A 19,381-nucleotide genomic window follows, 5' to 3' on the forward strand; every position below is an offset into this window, starting at 1 on the left:
CCAAGAACTTGAAACTCTCATTACAGGACCTTTTTACCATAGTGGTAAAATATCAGAATGGGCCAGTTTAAAGCCCACCAGCAAAACCACAATAATTTCAGCTCATAGTTGCATAGTTGGTGTTTTTGGTCATGGGGTAGTTTTTTTGTTGCTGTTGTTTTGTTTTGGGGTTTTTGTGTGTGTGTGTACATTTTTTATCAGGTTAGCCCAAGGAACAGCTGTATCATTTTTTCCTGGAGTACTCCCTTCTGCCTCTTTCTTTGGGTCTTGGTGGCTCTTTCCTGTCCTGTGACATGACCTACTGGTCTTAGCACCAAGTGGCTGATCATTTCCTCATGGGGCTGGCATGCATCTACATTCTGTTCATGCAATATCCTACAGCCTGATGGGGAAAAATGTGCCCTTCAAAGACTTCCAGGAATAATTTAAAAAAGCAAGACCCAAGCTGTAATGAATGCTTTCAAAGTTTTAAGGCATCATCTGTATTGTCTTCTGCAACATGATCTGTTTGTGTGTCCTCTTTGTTTGTTGATACCTGAGTATTGTCCTAGCCGTGCTCAAACAGATAAAAAGCAGTACCAGCATTCAAGAGGCTAGCCCTTTTATTTCAATGAGTGTTCACAATAAACTGCAAGTCATTTGATGTTTCCTTCAAACTCATTTAATGTGGGTTTAACTCTGCAAAACTACACTTTTTTACTCAAAGTCCTTTAGAGTCGATGGATTAATTTCTACTCCTTTTGATACTTGAGAAAAGATTACCTCTTCCCTGTAGAGGATAATGACACTGTTCTATTATAATTCATTAGAACACTGAGAAATTATTTAATGAAAAATTCAATTTAAACTAATCAGATTTTTTTCAAGAAATTTTTGTCAAATTCCAAGCAGCATTAGATCACTAAACTTTGCACTTCTGCCATTGGCTGTATTTTAAAAACAGCTTGCAAGACATAAGGATCATGCATTAGCTAAAAACATAAGAGAAGTTAGACAACAAGAACGCAGACATAATTAGAAGAATAAAGTAAAAACTTAAAATGCTAACAAAAAAAAAATTGGCTTCCAGGAGAAGAACTGAGAGATTTTTATTATGTGGATTTACCACAAGCATTTCCACATCTGGCCTCTTAAAGGACTGTGAGTTCCCTGGTCATTATTTTGAACATTAACACACACAAAAAAAATGTTAAATCTGCATGTGTTAGCTTCGAAGAAAAGGGATAAGTGAAAGCTAGACTGGCAGAAAAGAGAGATCTTCCATTTCTTTCAGTGAACCAATGTTTTAGATAAAGTGAGATATTCAGTACTTTGTCCATGAAACTCTCCACAAACAAGTAACATTGGCATTAGCTGTAATTCTTCTGAATTACTGGATGAAAAGCCAGTGTCAGCAAAGGAAGAGAAATTGGTGGGCTGAGCCTGCAGTGTTATTTAGGCACTATTAGGAATTCAATGCAGTGGCTTGCTGCCTGGCAGACTCCTCCTTTGTTCATGGCATAAGTGGTGTCACTTCAGCAACACAGCTTCTTGAACAGAAAACAAAACACAACAATACCAAAAAACACCCCAATGTTTCCAGTGAAAACTTACTTTTTAACTTTTTTAGTGTATCTGACAACACTCTGGTGTCACACACTGCTTATGAAGCGAGCTGTGGAAATGTTTGTGCTGAGGCAGGGACACATCTTTAACAAAGTTTTCCATGACTGACACAAAAACTTCATGATACCAATACAGTTCCTACAGAACTCTGCTCATGCCAGGTAATATGTGGAGGATTGCTTCAAGACATGAAAAGCAATCTAACTCACAACGTCAGCATGTTCAGGGTGGACGCCTCTCTTTACATGAAATCTTTCTTAATATGTCCCTCAGGGAAAAAAAAACAAAACAAAACCCACAAAATAACCACATTCTTTACACAGCCATTTATTATTATTTCAAAGTAGGAAAAATCTTATCTGTCTAACCAAAATTCCACTAATTTGAATGGTTTTTTTGTGGTTCCAAAAAGGGGGGTGTTTTTCTTACTAGCACTAAAAGTACATGAAAGGCAAACCCAGAATATACAAACCCACTAATAATCAGTTTTTTTCCCAAAAAGAACAATTTAAGTAACCAATTTTCAATCAGATTCCTTATTGCTTTGGGAGTATCTTTGCAGAATTCTTTGTTACTCATTTTATTTCATTATTTGTTCCACATATATTTCCATGAAGATTTCTTAATGGGATGAAAATCCTATTTCTTGATCTACAATCAAATCTTTCTATGGCCAGTTTCTAGGCCTTCATATCTGAAAATATTACATTTTTTTCCAAGCTGACTTTAATACAAGGAGGGTTACTAAACTGACCCAATTAAAGGGAGCAGATCTGCAAGCTGAGATGATTGTTGCTGCCTTCTATGAGAAGTGGGATCAGGAATGATGGATTGCAGGCCATGGCATTGATAATCCATCTAAGAAGTAGCAGAATCCCGTCCTGCATTAACTTGAATTGGCCTGCCTAAAGGTTTTGTGATGCAAATTGGAGGCACTGGGCAAAGTAACAACACGCAGCATATATTACATTCTTCTGACTAGTAGTGACTGGAAGGCTCTCAGCTGTGATGTTCCATCCTCATTAATAAGCCCTGTGGTGTACATCCCTGTCTGATATGAAGCTGCCATGCCTTGTCACCAATTACAGGCTCTGCAAAGACCCATCTCATTAGAGTTACTTATATTGCTTGTTCCTGAAGGTGATACTTGGTGTGGCACGTATCCTACCTTGCCAAAAGGAAAATCACCCTTGAAGTGGTGTCAGTCACAAGGCACAAAGAGGAAGCAAAAAAAATTTTATGAACTGTTGCCTGGAATATTAATCATACCGCTGAAGATGGTGCAAATCCAGACCAAAAAAAACAAAAAAAGAAACATGGGAGGAGGGGTTTCTAAGCAACTCTGCACATCTAGGGCTAGGCAAAGGTCCTGGTGATTGGGCCCCAGTCAGAACAGGAATGTAGTTGTTTACTTTGGTGTGGTTTGATGATGAGAAAAATGCCCCAAATGCTACCATGTGTTTCTTCTGTATCCTCCAAAAATTGCAAAAAAAGTGTAGCCTCTCTCCTGCAAATGTGACACTTTTGTGTGTGCCTGTTTGTGTCACTGACTGCAAGACTGGTGTCAATCAGAAGCACCCAGGAACACCCTTAAAAGGCAACAATGACTTGAGATGATCCATGGGATATGATCTGCTCTCTTATTTCATAAATACCTCTCATGTACTAATTTGATGTCTTGAATGATACAAATAAACCAAAAATTTGACATGTTCAGTGAAAATGTAGACACTGAATTTATTCTTCTATAGTACACTATGGTTTATACCCTCTATACATTTTTAACATTTTACTGGGTTTTTTCTCAGTTTACCAACAGGTTTAATCTGATAGTCCTGAGCTGTTGTTAATGGCTTCTACAGGTTGCATAGTATAGTCCATATACTCTGAAGGCCTCTTCCCCAAATTTCAAAAGTTCATGGAAAGCATTGGTAAACCCCCCCTCCATTTTCTTTACTTAAAATTTGCTAAAAACACAAGGCTGGTTCACATTTAAGCAGCTTTCTTTTGAAGTTTGTGTGCTAAAATGCTTAAGGTTCTAAGAAAAAAGAAATCCATGTTTATTTTTGGCTACAATCTCTCCTAATGGAAGCTGAGTTTAGAGCTCAAGTGAGGTAGAATTTTTCTCTATGTTTCATTCTTCTACCACTTTGAAAGAAGGAGCATTCCCTTTTAAGCAAATAATACCTCCAAATGTTATTTAAATAGCAAGAGACAAGAAAAAGAAGAAGATATCAATGTCAGTTCGAACAAAAAACCAAACATGTCCTAAAGCCCTTGATTATTTTTTTTGATTCAGTACCTGTACACACATTTATAGGAAATGCAAGACAAAACAATAAAGTGCCTCCCTAAAGAAAAGAATAAAAATAATACCATTAAGCCACAGAAAACTAAAACATCTAATAGCAACATAAATCTGTCTGTCTAGCTGGCAGTTTCCAAACCATAGTGTTGTGAAACAGGAAATACAAGTTCATCCTCTGTAAGGAATTGCAGAGTGCATTATCTCAAAAATCTTGTATCAGAGGTGTCTTTCGTCATGATGTCTAAGCAGTTTTGAATCTAAAGGCTGTTATCTCTTAAATCCAAATTTTCTGTATCAAAATGTTTGCAAAACTTTACCTTAAATTTGAAGAATAAGAAAGAAAAGATAGCGTTATTTCACAGTATAATACTGTGCAACAATAAAGAGTAAGCAATCATTGCCTGTAGTTAACAAAGTGGAAATTGATGCACAGAAAATTTCCTCAAGCTTCCCAGCTGCTCAAGCATAAGGTCTGGTATTTTGACAAAAGTTACTTCAACTCCAGGTTGCCAGCAACCCTTTACAATTGTTACTCTGCCAAACAAGTCTTTACATTACCGACAGATTGTCGGAGGTCAGTGTCGTGCAGGTACCACTACGGCATTATATTGAAGTTCCGAAGAAATAAGCAAGAGTGTTAAGCTCTGTTTTGTTGTGGGTTTTGGTTTTTTTTTTTCTTTTTCTCCTCAGCTTTTCACCAGTGATAAGAAGAGAGCAGCAGCAAATTAGAAAATGAAACCTGGGGGTGCTGGTCAAAAAGAAGCTCAACATGAGCTGGCAGTGTGCTCGTGTAACCAACCTCAGCCTAGGATGCATCAGGAGGAGCACGGCCATCACATCAAGAGAGATTCTACCCCTCTACCCTGCTCCTCAAATACTGTGTCTAGGTCTGGTGCCCTCTTCATAGGAAGGATATAGATCTTTTGGAATGAGTCCAGAGGACAGCAAATATGATGCAGAGGCTGTAGCACCTCTGCTGAGGAGAGGCTGAGGGAGTTGGGATTGTTCAGCCTGAGGAAGAGAGGACTCCATGGGGGAACCTTGGAGCTGCCTTCCAGTACCTGAGAGGAACCCACAGAAAGGATGGAGATGGACTTTTCATAAGATTGGTGATAGGACAAGGGGAAATTATTGTAAACTGAAGGAGAATAGGTTAAGACTGGATATTAGGAAGAAGTTTGTCACTATAAAAGTGATTTGACTGGAACAAATTGCCCAGAGAAGTGGATGCCCTCTCCCTGGAAGTGTTTAAGACCAGGTTGGATGACACTTTGAGCAATCTTTGAACAACTTAATGGGAGGCATTCTTGCCCAGGGCAGGGAGGTTGGAATAGATGATCTCTAAACCCATTCCAACCTAAACCATTCTATGATTTTGTGCTTCTATGAGATGTGAAGAGATTGGAGAGGAAACAACCATGAGACTCAGCAAAGGGTTGGGAATGTTGATAGCTACGTACTGCATCACGAAATATATACCAAAGGGTACTGAATAAGACGTTTATCCCACAGCTCTATTTGATCCTGGGTATTAAAAGATCCAGAAGTCACTTTAAACTTACCCATGGACTAAGTACATGACCATAATGCTCAACATCCTTCTATGGAAGAGGTATTTTATTTTTTAAAACATGCATGTAGAAGCTATCTGCATGAAAATGTGGTGGTTTGCCTTATCAGTATGTCAAAGCCCACAAACAAAAAGGAAGTGATTGAGAATGTACTAAACACCAGGAAGCTGATAAGATAAATCATTCTTTCCATGTGCTTTTTCTAGAACCAGAAAATCAACCGTGAGGTTATTGTTTTGTATTAGAAGTGAGAACCACCCAGCAAAGGTGGGCTGGTTGCAGTAATAGTTGCAATCAAAAGAGCTTCGAAGCTGGGTGAGCACTGGAATTGCCATTTTTTAATATTTATATGATTTCAAATGCTTTAGAGTCTGAAAGTATGGTGCTTCCAGCACAAAGCAGAATTTTGACCAAAAAAACATAATCAGTGTTGTGAATAGGAGTTAAACATTATCTACATCATTCTTCTCTGTGGTCATGGTTTCAGACAGTAACTTTCAGTGACATTTTTCCTCATTGGCTACCACGATTACTAAGAGACCTTTCATAAATATTATTTTTAAAAAGTACTAAGGGACAAGAAAGATTATTTTGTTTTACCTTTTGTGGGGTTTTTTTTGCGAACATTTCATTATGACTTTCATTGTTTCAGCCCACATTAAACATTTTACTAAAATGAAAGTTTAAAATAAGTTTGAAATGAAACATCAAAATGTTCTGTTGTGGGACTGTCAAACCAGAATAATTCATTATCACAATTCTGCTTTTCAGTGTTCTTTCATCTTTAGTGGCATTGAAAGTGACACTTTTAAAAAAATGTTTCGCCACAGTGAAATCAACATCCTTCCCCAAGAAAGTAATCAGGAAAATACTTATTAGAAAACATTATGACCAGTTGTGCTCTGACCCATGGCCTCAAGGAGCTGCTCAAGAAGATTCAGTGACCACAGATTGATAGATGTCTCTCTTAAGGACTTCACAATGTAATACAGAGAATAAAAACTGCATTAAATTGTTCAAAAGTCTGGTGGTTTTTTTGGTTTGGTTTGGTTTGGTTTCAGCTAAAAAAAAAAAAACAAAAAACCAAAAAACAAATTAATTAAATCTACCACTATCCTTCCCATTCATCTAAAATACTTCCACTACAACTAAGGGTTTGGTCTAAACCAAATATGAGAAAACATTTCTTGTTAACATGATTAACACCAAAAGAAAATAAAACCAGTCTCCAAGTGCAAAAGAATGCATGTAGAAGGAGAAACAAACCTCCAAATCCTTCTGAACTGATTTGATCCAACATCTCATTCACCTTGCTTGGGGAGCAATTTACCAGTATTTGTTGTCCTTGGATGTTAGAAATTTCAGTAATAGAATCATAGAAACATTAAGGCTGGAAAAGACTCCTAAGATTATCAAGTCCAACCATCAACCCAACACCACCATTCCAACACAGCCATGTCCTCAAGTGCTACAGTCTACAGAGGTGGTGACTCTACCACTTCACTGGGCAACTTGTTCCAATGCCTGGCCAATCCTTCAGTAAAGAAGTTGTTCTTGATACCAAATCTGAACCTCCCTTGACACAATCTGAGTCAATTTCTTTTGTCCTATTACCAGTTATGTGTAAGACATAACACCCCCACCTCATTACATCCTCCTATCAGGTAGCTGTAGAGAGAAATAAGGTTTCCCCTCAGCTTCCTCTTCTGTAGACTAAAGAATCCATATGCTCTCACCATCTCCACTGTCCTCTGGACACACTCCAGCCCCTCAGTGTCCTTCATGTACTGAGGGGCCCAAAACTGAACACAAGTGCCAAGTACAGGACAACAGCTGCCTCCCTAGTTCTGCCGGCCACACCATTTCTGATGCTGGCCAGTATGTCTTTGGAATTCATTTGCATCTGGGCACACTGATGTTTCATGGTCAGCCAGCACATCCAGGTCCTTCTCTGCTAAGCATCTTCCAGATGCTCTTCCCCCAAGAGTGTAGTATCCCACAGGGTTGTTGTGGCCCAGGTGCAGGACCTGGCACTTGGCCTGATTGAACCTCATACAACTGACCTTGTCCTACCAGTCCAGCTTGTCCAGGTCCGACTGTAGGGCCTTCCTAACCTCAAGAAGAGCAACACTCCCACCCAACCTGGTATCTGCAAAGTTACTTAGGGTGCACTCAATTCCTTCATCCTGATCATCAACAAAGACATTATACAAGACTGGTCTTAAAATTGAGCCTTGGGGAACACCACTTGTGGCAACTGCCAACTGATTTAACTCCATTCACAACCATTCTCCAGCCAGCCAGATTTTAACTCAGTTAAGAGTTCACCTGTCTATGCCATATACCATGAGTTTCTCTAGGAGCATGTTGCAGAAAACGATGTCAAAGACTTTACTGAAGTCCAGGAAGAAAACACCCACAGTTTTTTCCACAGGAAAAAGCAGGACTTGCCTTTCCTGAACTCATGTTTGTTGGCCCTGGACCCCTCAGTGTCCTGCACCAGCCACATGAATGCACTCCATAATCTTTCCCAGTACCAAGGCCAGGCTGACAGGCTTGTAGTCCTCAAGATCCTCCTGGATTTTCTTGTATATAGGCATCACATTGGCAAGCCTCCAGTCAGACAATCACATAATGACAGAATTACCTTGGTTAGAAAAGACCTTCGGGATCATTGAGTTCAACCCAGCATTGACAAGTCTTTAATTAAACAATACACCTAAGTACAATGTCTATGTGACTCTTAGATACCTCTAGGGATGATGACTCCAACATTACCCTGGCCAATCTTCTCCAATGTCTAATAAAACCCTTTCAGTGAAGAAATTCTTCCTAACATCCAATCTAAATCTCCCCTAGCACAACCTGAGACCACTACCTTTTGTCCAATCACTTGTAACTTCACTGAACAAAATTCCCACTTCTTTACAACCTCCTTCAAGGTTGTTGTAGGGAGTGATAAGGTCTCCCTTCAGCCTCCTTTTCTCCAGGATAAACAACCCCATCGCCATCAGCTGCTCCTCATAACATTTGAGCTCCAGAACCTTCATCAGCTTCTTTGCCCTTGTTTGGACAGGCTTTAGTAGCAAAATGTCGTTTCTGTAGTAAGGGGCCCAGAACTGGACACAGTACTCAAGGTGTGTCCTCACCAGGGCTGAGTACAGGGGTAAGATCTCCCCCTGGACCTGTTGGCCACACCATTCCTGATCCAGGCCAGGATGCCATTGGCCTTCTTGGCCACCTGATGTTCAAGTTCATGTCAGCTCATGTTCAGCTGGCTGACAAGGATGTCCAGCTCCTTCTTCTCTGGGAAGCTCTCCAGCCACTCCTCCCAAAGCTTGAAGAGATTCTGGGCGTTTTTTTGTGGCCAAAGTGCAGGACCTGACATTTTGCTTTATTGAAAATCATGGAACTGATCCATCCTGTCTAGATCTCTCTGTGAACCCTCCCTACAATCAGGCAGATCATCACTTCCACCCAGCTTAGTGTTGCCTGCAAGTTTACTAAGGGTTCACTCTATCCCCTTGTCCAGATCATCCCTTGTCCGGAGATGTGAAATGGGAGTAGCCCTAGTAATGATCCCTGGGGAACATCTCTTGTGACTGAGCTCCAACTTCATTTAATTCCACTGACCACAGCAGTTTGGGCCCAGACATCCAACCAGCTTTTAACCCATCCAAACCAAGAGGAACCAATTTCTCTATGAGAATGCTGTGGGAAAAACTGTCAAACACCTTACTAAAGTCAAGACAACAAAATCTATAGCCCTTCCCTCATCAGTCATATGGGATCTCCCGGGTTAACCAAGACTCCTGATAAATGGTGGAGAGTGACTTGGCAAGCTCCTCCAGCAGCTCAATATTCTCAGGTGGATCCCACCCAGCCCCATAGATTTGACTGTCCAGCAGGTCATTAAAGCTCTCCTTCTGGACTGTGGGGGGTTTATTCTGCACTCTATCCTTCTCTTCCACCTCAGGGGGCTGAATACCAACAGGTCCAACTATTAAACACAAAGGCAAAGAAGGCCTTAAACACCTCAGCCTTTTCCTCAGTTACAATGTTCCCCCCACAACAAAGGGTGGAAATTCTCTCTCCCGTCCCATTCACCAGTCTTCACAGAGAAAGATGAGGTGGTCATACACTGCTGCAACCCACCACCTCTGGGACCCAGTCTGTACTTGTTTATTGTTCTGTTTGTTTGCCTCAGACATGGGCAGGAACATTCTTTACCATTCTGATCACTGGAACACATGGCTTTTCATCTGCCATCAAGGCAGGTGCTGGGGTAAAACACCATCATATCCATATTCATGGTATTGTTTGCCTTTTTTTGCTGCTCAGTCTTTTTCTGTGTCAAGAAAGTGTCTGTTTCATGGTAGGAAGCAGTTTCATGGAAGATCTGTGCCTATATGTCATTTAAGCACACATTTCACTGCATGGGATCAGTGTCACTGACTTCGGTAGGAGTTGTCCCACTTTTTCTTTTGGGGCAAAGCTCTAGGGCTCCAGTCAAGGCTCCTGCACGTAAAGCAGGGCATTGCATACACAACACAGTCAAGTGTCCCTTGTCATAAACACTTCCTGGCCACAACCATTATTTTATTATGCAAATTATGCTTTTCATTAGTTTACAAATAATACTCAGTAACCAGCAGCACTGTGATCATAGATGTTTACTACTGCATTGGAGCCCTTCCAGCAACTATTACTGCTCATCATCATCCATGACTTGAACACATTCCCAGACAAACTTTAATTTGTATGTTTATCGCCAGATACAGGTATTCCTGGTAGAACATCAGGTAGTCCTGAGCAATTCTGCTTGTCAAATTTGGGGACACAGTGATGAGAGGAAAAGGCATGACAGAAAAAATGAAACAGAGAGATTAACAGGGCACTCTGGTGTGCCCCTCTGTTTAACGCCAGTATTTTCAGGACACTCCAGAGAAGGATGAAACATTGACGGAAGGGAAATAATAATGGAAAAGTTCTTTCCACAGGTGTCTGTCACACAGAAGCTCTAAAAGAATGAAATACACTTTGGGGAGTGTAATAATAATTTAGGTAGGTTGTTGTTAAGGCTCTTTCAGCACTTCCAATACTGTTAGGAATGAAACATCTCCTCTGGACTTGACTGGCAAACTGGAGCACCTCAGATTTGGAAGCTTTCCTCCTCTGAATGCCTAATAAGAATGAGTGAAGTTGGGTTTATATCATAAATAAACATAGTTTTCATATTAAAGCTATTTTATTGAGTCTTTTTCACACAGCTGTATTTTTTGTTTGTTTGTTTGTTTTGGTCACAAATGGAGAGAGTTGGACATTCGGGAAATCCTAAATTAATAGCAAAAATAATCCATGTGAAATCATGACCAAATAATTAAGATTAATTCCATTGTCTGACAGTATCAAAGGCAAAGCAAACTCAAGAGGTTAAGGAAATGTATTCTTACTATTAAGGTATTACCAAAGAAGATATTATTTTGGCCCAGGAGTTAGAAATTTTTTTAAGGCATGTCACTGACACAATTAATAACGCAATATTTCCAGAGAAAGGTCTGAGATACTACAATTGTCCCTTAAAATTCCTCTGGGAGGGAGGAGATTTAATACAAAACAACCTTATGAATACTAGGATGAAATCTATGACCTACTGAAACGGATGCAAAATTCCTGTTGCATGCATGTAAGCTGTGGGGCTTTGTGGAGTGTTTTCCAGATCTTTGATCTGGGTGTCCAGCTAGGTTGTACCTGAAGCCACCCACATTAGTATGACTCCACCTTTCCTTTCCACTGCCCACATATTATTCCTTGTGAAATCAAACAAAAACACATGTGCAGAAATGGGTGGGAGAGCTCTTTATCAAGTCCCCAGGATTATGTGACACAGAGCACCCACAATTTGTGCATAGAGATGTCAAGCTGACAGAACTTTGGGAAGCACTACAGTTTGACCTTTCTCTGGGGAAGAATTCTGACAAATCTGGCATTTCTGAACACTTACTTGCAATGGTATTCAGCCATACCAACATCCACCTGACTTTATATAGAAGACTTTATAAAGACCACTATCATACTAGAAAGCTTTCATCAAGTTGCCTAGCTCTCCAGTGAGGTTCTCCTCTGTTGAAGTAGCCAATGTCTACCAAACTCCCTTTACCCATCTGTCAGCACCCTGTGGACTCATCCATAGTGCTGGCATTTAAATTGAGACTTAGAAATCTGACAGCAGCATCACAGGAAATTGATACTTTGGAGAAACTCATGTAGTATGTTGGACACTGGGTGTCAAGGTTCAATGATTTCATTAGGTCCATCAAATGCCATATTGGCAGTCCATTAAAGAACCAGAGTGCTGAACTAATGAGGAGGGATTTTTAGAGCTGGTTGCTGTTAATTCAAAATATCTTTCAGATCTTCACTGCTTTGATAGCCAGACACAATCTACCACCAAAATTAATTAGTGATCAGTACACCTATTTACACATTTTCCAGATTTTTCTTTTGGCTTCAATAGATCTACTCCACCTCCCAACTTAACATCACCCATACTTATTGAGATTAATCAACCATTAATAGAATAGAAGTTTATTGAGATTAATTAACCAACCTATGCCTTAGCCTCTCTCCTTGGTGATTTGCCCAGCTGTGTAATTTTAAAAGCTAATAGATGCTGGAATCCTTTCAGCCCACCAAACCCTCATTCTTGAAGACTGATAGTTTTTATGCACTTCTTAAGAACCTGCACAAAAGAGAGCTCTGAAGTTCTGGCTCATGAAACCCAAAGACATTCACCAGGTTTCCAGTGGCCTCCAAGGTCCCAGGCTCTTCAATGCCTTGCCAGGTCAACATGTGGGGAACCACAGAGCTTAGTGAGCCTAAGGATAATATTTCCTTTCAAAAACAACAAATGGTTTATGCTGTTTTTCTACTTTTAAAGGGAACACTGTGGAATTTCAATTTGGAAAAAAAAAATTAAAAAAACATAAAATCATGGATTTTTTTGACATTGAAACACATCGTTCCCTCAAACATAAAAAGGTTGCTTACAGACTTTTAGTTTAAGCTAAATGGTTTGCCAGACATAAAGAACTAAACTAAATGAGGTATTCTGACATGATTAATGGACTATATTTTCTTCATAGAGAAACCACTAAACATACAACTTGCACTGCAGAGAAGTAGTATTTTTCTCTTATCATGTAGACAGGGGTCTTTCCAATCATTTAGAACTCCTTGAAGGCCTATTCAATTCCTCTTTATGCCTTGAGGAAAAAAATATTTTTGGTTGGCAATTTCTAAAAATAACACTAGAAATCAAAGCTGTCTCGTATTTATTGGAAAACATACCTATACAGATTCTGAATCTGATTAATTGGGAAAAGAAATCCAGAAGATGTGTCATATCTAGTGTTTTCGTGAGAGGTCATGGTTTTCCTGCCAAAATGGAAGTCTCTGGGGGGCTACTTCTTCTGGAGGTCATTGGTGCTAAACATTTATGAGACTGAGATGCAGCCTTGCACAAAGGGGAAGGAGGAGTGGTTCTGCCCTCACCTTTGAGGAGAAAAACCAGTGAAGAGTATAGGAAATGAATCACCAGACTTGTCTCTTCCTGTCCCATTAGAGGAATGGAATAATTACTTTTTAATTCCACAAGGACCAGGGGTCTTCTCAGAACCATGTGATTCAAAAGGTTGAATGAACTGAGTTATGTAAAAATAAGCTCCAGGTTGAAAAGGAAACTATAATGTTTAATACTGAGCATGGAAAACCCAGCTTGGATCACACTCATGTCCTGGAGAAACCAGTCCAATACTTTTGTACTAAACATTTCAAACTGTTCAGCCTGAAGCAACTAGACATCCAACTGCCTGGTGGGCATGCAGTGGCTCCAAAACCAGCAAACAGCCAGCCAGGAAAGGTTAGTCAAATCCTGAAGGAAGTATAAATGTTCTTTAAGCAATTAGACACATGAGCTTTTCAATAAGCTTGCACCTTCTCATCATCCCCCAGCCCTCATCAGGGCTGACACCTTCAGCCTGGCTGAGTGTTGTCTTCTTTGTGTTGTGCATCAGCAGCAATAGACATCCTGAAACATCTGCAAGCATAAGTGGCTCTTCAAGAGAGATAGGGGTTTTGTGGGACTGACCCCTATTTGTTTGTCTGAATATTTCTTATTAAAGAGGCAGTGGTGTAAAATGCAGCAGTAAAGCAGATACATACAGCATCTGTACCTAGGGCCAGACCTCAGTGACTTTGCACCTCAAAAAGTGGCACTAGAGATGTTACTTGTGAATATATCAGCATCTGAGAGGGAATAGTTTTCTCAGACTTGCTGTAATTGGAAATGGCACAAAAATCTTTTCCATCAAGTGATGAACCTCAAACATATCATATGTATGGACATCTACTGGAATGACAAAATACTGAGAAGAAACTTACTTTCATCTCTCCCTCAACAGCAGTGTTAGAAGAGGAAGAAGGAGCACAGAGACTGCTTCTATTGGGGTTCAAACTCTCAGCACAATCCCAGCCTAGCACTGACACAGGCTAGATGTCACTGCCTGTTACAAACTCTGGAAAAAACTCTCAAATGTCCAGGAGGTCTGGATTAGCTAAGAAATCCTGAACTATATTTTTTTTCCAAGGAAAGAAATGCAAATATGATACTCTTCCCACCTGCCCTTCTCTCTCCATGGGCTGATCTGAAAGGAAACTCAGATGTTCTTATCATCAGGGCTTTCTGTTCATCCCAGGTGGGATCTTCATTTTTCAGCCTAAGTGAGGTGTGATGTCCTGCAAAAGCACTTTCTCTCCAGTATCTTTCTAATGACACAGAGAAAAGCAAAACTATGATTTGTTCTTACCTGCACTCAACCTTGTTTGGGCACAGGCATATTGCAAACATACACTTCTCAGTCCAAACAGGGTGCAATAAAGACAAGGAATGGTGACTGATTCTGGTGTCTTGACATTTGAAAATGCCTCCCCCCTCCACTATTTCAAACTACTGTTAGTAGGTTTGTACCACCTGTCATTGCTTCCCGAGATATCTCTACTGCTACATAATTTAATCATTCCAGCTGATGTGTCAAGCAGTTAAATGTATTAGTAGTTAAAAGTGGATAGCAGTTTACTCTGAAATAAAAGATTTAGGTTTAGGATTTTTAATCACTAAGCATGTTAAAAAAAATAAGATTTTTGTTCCATTTTAAATAATCATAGTTCTTTATCTGCTGCCTTATGTCCGTTCAGAAAGATGTCCAAGTATCCACCAGCTTACCAGTAATACCTGCAAACATACAACTGAAAACTGTGAAATTTATATCTTTGAACAAAAGAAAACAGAAAATTATATAATATTACCTCTCTTTTAAAGTCTTACCTGAAGCTTAGACTTAGACTTCAAATCTAAAGGACAGAATGAAAAGCACCTGTCTTTTCAAGACTGCCCAAGACCTTTCAATTAAATAATCAGCAGTAGTGCAAAGATTTAGGAATAAGTTAAGGCAAATATTTGTGATATAAAGGGTTTTCAGACTTGCTCTATGAAACTTCTCTGTGAGGTTCCTTAAGAATGTGACTCTAAGGTTTATATTTAAAAGTGGTGCATAGTGATTTATACTAATGGCCGACGTGTGGCTAAATCACTATTCATCACTCTGAAAATGCACCCTTACAACCTTCCTTGGCTGATCTCCTCCAAGGCTGTGCCTGCCTTAATTCAGCTTTTTTCCAATAGTGTGTAGTATTCTAAAACTATTTTAGCTACAATGGGAATCCTATTGTGCACATCAGTCTATACACTGAAGCTAATATTTAAATCTTCAAGAAAAAAATCTCCGCAGAAATTACTGCTAGGAAATTAATCTTCAAAACTAAAATTTATTCCTAAAAACAAACAAACAAACAAAAAAGGAAAAAAAAACCAACCCCCACCCAAAAAAATTAGTGACGGGCCAAAAACTTATTTTTATTCAGGTGAAGTTCTGCCTGTACAGAATGAAGTAAAACTTTCATCCATTTTTTTAATGTTGATCCAGTGGAAGAACTCACTTGATCTTCCAGTAGAAGTTCATATTTGGATACTTTTCCAGAAGGGAGCCAAGGGAAATTTCTTTCCAGACTAAGAGGTGTCTATATATGGAAGTGGTATGGTTATGGCATATGCAATAAGAGCACTATCTTGGGATGCATGCAGGTCCATGAGGACCTCCTGCTGATGATAAAAGGTCCTTCAGATTTCAGGTTATGGGGGGGTGGGTACTTCAGGTGTTTTTTTGCCCCCTTTCTCAAATGTCACAGCCTCGGGAAGCACATCAACACAGTGTCACACAAACAGGTCTCATCTGTGTACCTCTCTCCCTACCCCTTCTTCAGATGTGGACTCTATCTGCCCTGATTTATTCTGCTTTGGAAGCAGCTCGAAGTATACTAACAAAAGCTGTTTTTGTATCAGAAAAGGCTTTATACAAAAGTACGTGTAGATAAGAATAAAATTTTAACTGCATACACAATATTTGTTATGCAGAAAGCCCATTTGCCACTGTCTATTTTAGCCTTGAAAGGTTTCTCCTTCACCTCCGTTCTCACATCCTCTGCATGACTTTCTCAAGGTGGGATTACTGTGACTTAAATTTCTATTTGACCTTAGCCCTCATGTCCGTGGTCTCTAACCACTCAAAAACTCATGGATGCTAATTCAACCCTTTAATTATCTTGCAGTTTTCTCAACCAAACTGTCCTGATACAAATTGCCACAGGTTTGGATCTGGCAATCTGCATGAAGTGGACTCATGCTGGACTCACCCCATAACAAATCTCAGGCAGCTGAGTCCCCCTTTCACCTGGAGCACCCTTCAGTGCTGAACTAGAAATGTGAACTAGATACCCCTTCCAGTTATTTTTGCAGTATTTGGTACCACATTAGTTAAGCTGTAACCACCCCAAGGGCTGGGTCTATGTCAGATGCTAAGAGCATTTCTATGGGCAGCTTAAAGAGCATAACAGCTCTGTAGACCTTTCTCTTGCTTCTGGCAGAGAAGCTGCACTGCTGGAAATAACATGTCCACACAGTCACTGACAGTAAAGAGCACCAGGCACAAAAAGTGGAGAGGCAGCTGAAGAGCTGCAAAAGAAATTGCTTTGACAACAAAAAATAAAGTGGATGTGTGATGCTGCATCCACTGAAGTTCAGAAATAGCAGTATCGACAGATGTCTGATAAGGCAGAATCATTCCTCACTCTGAAAAGAAGCCTTGTATCCTGATCTGCATCTAAAATGTGATTTGTTTATGCAGTAATTGTGTGGTGTGATTTTTAAAAATTACTGACCTCCATAATAATACCAAAATATTATTATGTTCTCTTCACACTGGACACAGAAATCTGTCAAATTCTGGTGGTGGGATGCAATTGTAGGACCCAGGTATGGTCTTAAATTTGCAATCAATGACTACGACATACCAAGCCATAAGAAAAAAATCAGCCATAACTGTTCCCTTCCCATAGTTTAGGCACTTATCTTGGCCTTCAGAAAACTACGTATAACTTTGTTTTTCAAACACTGATGATGTGACAAAAGAACTAAAGAAAATCTCTGAGGAAACAGAAACTAAATGAGATCATTCAGACTACATCTTGCTCCTGCAGAGAGGTGTGTAGCCTACCTGTAAGGTGAAACCTATGCTTTCACTAGTTACTCCTTTCTCTGGTTACTATTCAAGAAAATCTTCATCTTCATTGCTTATAATGTTGCAACATATCCCTTGGGTGCTGAGGACTCAGGTTTAAAGGACAGAAATTTGGAGAAGGGACAAAGTGCAGAAGGAAAAGTGCACTTAAGGGCAGGGCCTTGGGGCCAGGCTGGGCTGTAAGAGCTTCTCATCTTTCCAAGTACTTGGTTTCAAGATATATGAACTTCATGGGCAAGGCTGGATAGAAAGTGCCCTTTCATTACCCCCCTCCAGAAAGGACGCTATCTTTAACCTTAGTCATTTTAGTGATCCAGTTTACAGTGTGGAGACATAAATAGTTCTGTTGGCAGAGCTAAGCATGCAGGCAGGAACAGTGAGCATGGGTATAGGTGTGTCTGCTCTGCTGCTGCCAGCAATATGAGCTACACCAGCCTATTGCAGGTCTGCTTTTCCCCTGCCATCAAATCCTTGGCTGCCTCCTTAGACTCAGCTATTCAATAAAGACATTAGAATGACAGGAAATCATATTTCATTATGGTATATACAAAGTAATTCAGAAAAAAAAAAAAAAAGAAAAGTTATTACATGAGATTTGCATGTGTTTTTCCACTGTACATCAAGAGCTACTTTGTCACGGGTGAGATAGAGAGCCATTATCCTACACATAGCAGGTCCCAGGAGCAGGAATGGAGTAAAAACAGAAAAAGCAAGCAAAAAAAGGTGACAATATACAACTTCCCCAATGGCAATAACTGTGTCAACATGCTATTGATACTTAAAAGGTTTGGACTGATGTAAAAAAATAAAACAATTGAGTTTTGATCCTGAAGAAACAAAAAGCAAGAACCAGAGCGATTTGTGCTGCTAACTCTACAATGAAGCAAGTAATAAACTTCTTGCAGCTCTGGCTCTTGCATGGCTGGGACTGTGAAACAGAGGCTAAGGACCCAGGAGTGCTTCAGAGGAACATGTATAACCACCTGCAGATGAACAACCTGCTGCTCACCGAGAGGATGTTTTAGACCTGCTCCCAAGCACACCAAAAGTCTCTGGCTCAGCCAGGTGCTGAGCAATGGGAGCCCGTGGTGCTCAGCAGGAGCTAACCCTGAAGGGGACCCCACTGGCCTGGAACTTGGAGATAAATGTTGATTGAATAAGGCATGGTTCATCAGACTTTTGTCTTCACTCCTCATTGTGGGATGGTTGGTTTTGTTATAAAACTAATTAGCATACATGTGGAAGTACTTTGTGGAAGCAGCTTAATCCTAAACAAATGTGAAATAAGCCTGTATTGTTTCTAAGGAATGATTTACATTAATTATCTTCTACTTTAAAAAGCTTTAAAAAGCTCACAGACTTTTTTTTTTTTTTTTTTAATCATTGTTTCTTTGTGGAAAAATTGAGAACAGAGCATCTATACATATGAATTTCTTGCACTTTCAGCAAGGATATGTTCTCTAAAGGCAGAAAGGTTTGGTTTTAAGTCAAAAATGTTACAGCCCAACTGGCAAAACTCAAGCATCTCAGTTCACAACTAGCTACCTAAATTACTAGCTTCATTCTGAAAAAATGATGACCTTCTGAGAACCAGACTTATTTTTAGGAACCTATATATGGATTTAGGGGCCTAAACTTAGCTACACTGTGTTAAAACATATTTTTTTTTACTTTGTTAACTATAACGCTGCTCATTTGACCACATAAAACACTTCAAGATAGTTTGTGATCTCAGGAAAAGACTAATTGACTCAAATTTAACAGCAACAATGCAGCAAATTGAGCCATCAAGCATCAGTAATGAAAGTGTATGGATTTTCAGGGTGTACGCCTGTGTTTCACTTCTGCTCCATACATGGCCCTTAGCCAGACCCTAGTCCTTTATTCTGCTTGCACAGTCTAAAATCCACCAAAGCCCTCCTCTAGGCCTTGCACCAAAAAAAAAAAAAAAAAAAAAAAGACATTTATGTCTAATAATTTCTTATTTGAATGTATCCAAAGCAGTACAACTTGATCATGCACCTAAATCATCATTATTTCACAGAATCAGAAAATTATTCTGGTTGAAAAGAGCTTTAAGATCACCAAGTCCAACCATTTCATGGCATAACTTCCCACAGAAGGCTCACTGCATAAACCCCCCACATTGTGCCCTTTAGGGGTACTTCTTCACTGTATGCTCTGGCAGTGGCAGAATTTGAATA

This window comes from Calypte anna, chromosome Z (genome assembly GCF_003957555.1).
Source record: "Calypte anna isolate BGI_N300 chromosome Z, bCalAnn1_v1.p, whole genome shotgun sequence".
NCBI classification, from domain to species: Eukaryota; Metazoa; Chordata; class Aves; order Apodiformes; family Trochilidae; genus Calypte; species Calypte anna.